Source organism: Equus przewalskii, chromosome 24, assembly GCF_037783145.1.
Source record: "Equus przewalskii isolate Varuska chromosome 24, EquPr2, whole genome shotgun sequence".
NCBI classification, from domain to species: Eukaryota; Metazoa; Chordata; class Mammalia; order Perissodactyla; family Equidae; genus Equus; species Equus przewalskii.
In genome coordinates, this window is record NC_091854.1 from 30,756,005 (window position 1) to 30,761,700 (window position 5,696).

At 42.6% G+C, this 5,696-nt stretch overlaps 1 pseudogene; it reads right to left on the reverse strand.

Moving 5' to 3' along the window:
* Positions 1-436: 436 nt before the first annotated feature.
* Positions 437-4,575, reverse strand: LOC103560398 (heterogeneous nuclear ribonucleoprotein A3 pseudogene; annotated as a pseudogene).
* Between the last annotated feature and the right edge of the window lie 1,121 nt (positions 4,576-5,696).

The window sequence follows — 5,696 nt, forward strand, 5'->3', positions numbered from 1 at the left end:
AACTGTAGCCCTTTTCTGCTGAATTTTTAGAACCTTCTACTACCATATCCACCAATTCTACCCCTCTATCCATTACCTCCACCACAGGGACGGCTGGTGCTTCCTCCACCAAAACTGCCCCCTTCACTGGTCTGTAATTTGATGGCTGTTGGCCACTATAATTTCCAAATCATTGTCGTTCCCACCACCACCATTTTCTCCTTCCACTGCCAAAATTTTCTCCTTCATTGTCACCATTGTATCCTCCGCCACTGCCGCCACATCCTCCACCTTGGTTCCCGCATTCTGGTTCATCATCCCCCCAACTACTATAACTCGGATCACATCTGCCATAGTCGCCACCATCACCTCCACATCCACTGTATCCACTATTATGTCCTTCACAATTGCCTGTGCTGCCACCGCCTCCACACCACAGCTTCCTCTGCCACTGAAGTTACCACATGGCCAAAGCTCTCTCCGTGACCCACAGAGTCGCCAGATCCCCTTCACGACCTCTTTGCGGTCTAGCAGACTGTACTTCTTGTTTAGAAAGAGCCTTGTTCACTTTACAGTTTGCCCATTGATAGTGCAATATTTCTGAACAACAATTTTATCAACTGTATCATGATCACCAAAAATTACAAAAGTAAATCTTCTCTTTCTTCCACTCTGCTTGTCTTCCATAACTTCTAGGATTTCAGTCTTGCCATACTTTTCAAGTAGTCTCTCAAATTACATTGTTCTAGATCGCCTTTAATGCCACCAACAAAAATTTTCCTTCACTCTTAGGTGGCACCAGCTTTAGGAAATCTCCTCTAGAAACAGTCTCTTTGGTTCCACTACATGCCCATCAACCTGGTCTAGATACATTGCAGCATTCACTTCTTCAACTTTAGAGTAAATCACAAAAATCGAAGCCCCCGGGACATTTTGTTTGGGGGTCTCATCACCATGCAATGTATGTGAGTGCCCCATTTTTCAAAATTTTCCCTAAAATTATCAACTATAGTTTCAAACCTCAGATCACAAATACACAGTTTTCTAAACTACTCTGTTTCTTTTGGGTCCTGACCCTCTGATGGCAGCTGGACTCTGGCTGGGGGTAACCAGGCAGAGGTTTTTCCTCCATTTTTAGACCAAACTAGCCTCTTTCCACTTGAGTTCAATATGGGACGGAGAGGAAGAGCGGCGTCACTGTTTAAGATGCATCCAGTGGAATTTAAAACCAAAAGTGAGTTTTTATTCACATCATCTATTTAAACAATATAGGAACGGTCTACAATGGCTGGAAATTTCCTCTTTTCTCCTTGGGTTCTTATTTTTCTTTCACTTCTCCCTCAAAATTGTATTCTACTGTGATTTATTTTATGTATGAAAGTCATTTCTCGATCATCCTTACACATAGCTCTTTTTAAACCATATACATTGAAATTTTGATAAATAATTGTTACATATTAAAAGCAAATTTTATTGGAAATCCATCTGTCAATGAGCTGGTTGTGTTTTTCGTTTTTGCTTTTTCAAAGAGTTCATGAATCCGTGGATTAACATAAACTATTGCTAGAATGGAGAAGGTTGCATTTCAATTCTATTCCTATTTTTTGTTTTTATGGATATAAGAGCTGAGAACCTGTTTATATAAATAAGTAGATGGGAACAGAAGGAGTTATTATAGCAATGTCACTCAGTTCTTTGAACTCCTTCTGAGTTGTATGTCAAGAAACACATAGTTTTATGTCATCAATAATAATTTCAATGATCTATGAACAGTCAACTTGATTAGGTTCTCCTTCAGTTTGTTAAAAACAAAGAATTAGAAACCACTGACTTGAAAGAGAAATTAATACCCAGCCATTAGAGTCATTCAGTTCTCAACAGCTTCACCAATATTTTGAATTGCCTCTTTGGATATTTTTACACCCGAGAGTAACGTGCCACAATAATTTGAGATGGATGGGATGCACATCTTTCTTTTCTTGAAGTGGGAAGTGGGCAGATTGTGAAAGGCGATATGGAAGAGGAGTTGTACCTTCTTTGGGTCTCTTTCTTAGGTAGATCAGTTTGGGACCAGCACATATGGAAGTTCAGAACCTGAAAATTTCTTTCTTTTTTTCTTTTGCAGAGGAAGATTCGCCCTGAGCTAACATCTTCTGCCAATCTTCCTCTGTTTTTCGCTTGAGGAAGATCAGCCCTAAGCTAACATCTGTACCAATCTTCCTCTATTTTTCGTATGCGGGATGCTGCCACAGTGTGGCTGACAAGTGGTGTAGGACCATGCCCAGGATCCGAACCTGTGTCCCCAGGCTGCCAAAGCAGACCACACTGAACTTTAACCACTACACCATAGGGCTGGTCCCAGAAAACTTATTTCTTTAGAACTACTCATGCCTATGTCCCCCTTGGAAGTCTTCCTAACTTGCAGGGGCACACATACCCCAAGGCCATTGTCTCTCTATCCCCTATCTGAAGTTGTCAAGATTAGAAATAACAGATGTTTAGTACATAAAGTAGACACACTATAACATCTGGCTCTTACGACTTCTATTTTGTAATAATCCAGTTACTCAGAGTAGTGGGGAATTAGAAGCTGGAACTGGATCCATCCAGTGGGGAGGACCAGGCCCTGGGGGAATAGATGCAAACACAGATTCACATGGAAGAACTTAGGTCTGGCCATAAAAACAGTGTCCACAGGGACTGACAAGAGTCGGGACACAGTCAGGACTAGGTAAAAGATCTCAGGACAAAAAGACAGATGTCCCACCAGATGAGAAGGGAATAAAGAATGGGGCTCTGGAGTGGTAGCGCCAACTTTGGAAAGGTTCACCAGAGGGCAGTGTGAAGGCGAAACAAAGTCTTAATGAGAAGACTGCAATTAGAGTCACACCTCGGCCACCTGCTTCCTGACTGCATGAACTAACTGCTGAGCCCCTGTTCTCTTGAAGGTGAAATGGTGATCTTGCACAGTTGTAGTTTGAATCAAATAAGATGGCAGCACAGTGCCTGGCATCAATAAGGGCACAATAAGTGGTAGCCATTTGAATAAGAAATTCCAGAACTACCTATGTCTCCTAAACCTACCTACACCACACTAGCCTTTATGGCATTCTTCCTCTTCTTGCTGGAAGAAAAGTCCCTCTACCCATACAAAGTGAGTTGGCCCACCACTGCTCTGAATCCCCTTCTCTCAATTATCTCCTCTTTTGTGTCTCCCATCTCTTCCTCTCTACTGCCTTCTCATTCTGATTACACACGCCAGCCCAAGTCTCTCAGAACTTGAGTCCTCTCTCCTGTTCTAGCTCTTTCTCCTTTCCTTGTAGCAAGAACTGTCTTCACTCCATGTCTCCTCTTCCTTATCGGCAATTCATGCCGTGGCCTATGGCAATCTGACTTCTGCTCGAATCAGCCACTGAAATTCCTCTCCTTAAGATGACTGTTCAGTTATTTCCTCTCTCAACCATACTTATTGAAGGCCTTCTCTGTGCCAGGCCCTGGGAAAACAGCTATAAACTAAACAAAATCCCTGCACTTCTGGACTTCCCATTCCAGCCAGGGTGACAACTAACTAATAAATATTCTAATGTCCAGTAGAGATAGGTGCCATGATGAGAAATTCATCTGGACAAGGGACCAAAGAGAGACTGGGGTGCTATTTTAGACAAAGTGGTCAAGGAAGGCCTCTTTGAAAAGAGGGCATGTGAGCAGAGACCTGGCCAAAGTTAGGGTGTGAGACATGCAAATATCTGGGGGTAAGAGGAGTTTAAGAAGAGGGAAAAGCAAATGCAAAAATCTGGAGGCAAAGAGCCAAATGAGAAGGGAGACTGAATCCTACTTCCTAATTCCAATCAAAGGGCTTTTCTCAATATTAACCTTATTTGACTCTCTGACATTTACCAGCTGTTGACTTCTCCCTCCATCTTGAAAATCCTTTCTCTGTTGGCTTCTACCCTGCCATTCTCCTCAGTAGTCCTGCTTTTTCTCTGTCCGTTTCATCTCACTTTTGTTCTTGAGCTCCTCATCCTCTACCTAATTCTTTTTTGAACTTTATTGAGGAATAATTGACAAAGACAATTATATATATTTAAAGCGTACAATGGGATGATTTGATATACGTATACATCGTGGAGCGATTACCAAGATTAGGATGATTAATGCATCCATCACCTCACATAGTTAACTCCTTTTGGTGGAGGAGGAATGCTTAAGATCTACTCTCAGCTACTTTCAAATATACGACACGGTATTATTCACTATCGTCACCACGCTGTACATTAGAGCCTCAGAACTTGTTCTCATAACTAAAAATTTGTACCCTTTGACAAACGTCACTCCATTTCCCCCTCCCCTCAACCTCTGCCCACCACCATTTTGTTCTCTGTTTCTAAGAAATTGGCTTTTTCAAAAAAAAATTTTTTTTTAGATTCCGCATATAAGTGAGATAGCACAGTATTTGTCTTTCTCTGTCTGGCTTATTTCACTCAGCACAATGCCCTCCAGGTCCAGCCATGTTGTCACAAATGGCACCTAATTCTTAAACATGGGTCCTATTTTCCAGCAGCGCTATCTCTCACCTGCTCTTCTATCGCTCTGCATCCTCTCGCTGAGTGATCTCAGCCATGATTTTAGCTTCAATTACCACTCACATGTCGATGAAGCCCAGGTTTGTACTTCTAATCCATACTTCTTTTCCGAACTCTGGATTCATGTATCTCACCATAACGCATCCTTCTACTTGGATATATCCCAGGAACTTCAGACAATACACATGTCTAAAGGAAGAGCTCATCATCTTCCCTCCTAAAGCAGCTTCTTAGATAGTATTCCCGATCTAAACTGGTGGGACCACCATCGATCTTGTTGCCTAAGCCAGAAACCTAAATGTCTCCAAGTTTCCTCCCACTTCCTTTCCCTCCCTGTCTGAAGAGTCACAGGACCAGCCGATTCCATTTACTCTCCAGTGCTCCAGGCCAAATGCGCTGCCTAATGCAGACCCTTCCCCCATTTCTTACCAAGTCACCAGCTTCCCAACTGGTCTCATTGCTTCCAGTCTCTTACCCCTAATCTGATCTTCTGCGCTGACTCTAGAATAACCTTTATGGACTGTATGTCTGATCTTGTCATTTCTACATTTAAAATACTCCCGTTTCCATTAGGATAAAACCCAACCTTCTTATTGGGGAATGCGGCCCCTGCCCACCCACCTCTCCAACATCATATTCCATTGCTCCACACAGCCAGCCTGTATTTCTGCTACTCTAAATCAATTACAACCACAACTTCAATAAGTCATGTTCTCACTGATCTCCAAGCCTTTGTAAAAGTTGTACCTTCCGTTCAGCAAACTTCTGTTCAATCTTGAAGTCATAGCCTAATCTTACCAGCCTCTTCTCACTGCCCATGCTCCCAGCTCTTGCCACGTTAGGCGCTTCTCCTTTGTGTTCTGTGTTGCCTTGTTACGTGCATACATCTCTGGCATTCCCTTATAATTTTAAGTCTGCTGATTTTTCTCCCCCTTATTTGTAAGCTCTTTAAGGCCCGGGTCTGTTTCTTTCCTCTTTGTCCCCAGAGCCTAGCTTGGGGCTTAGCACACAGGGAGCATTCAATAAATGTTATTTTGAAGGCATGGAGAGGAGAAAGAAATCTCCAAACACAGCTGTGTGAAGGAGGAATGCAGAAATAGGAACACACTGAGGCCAGATACAATGGGGAGAACA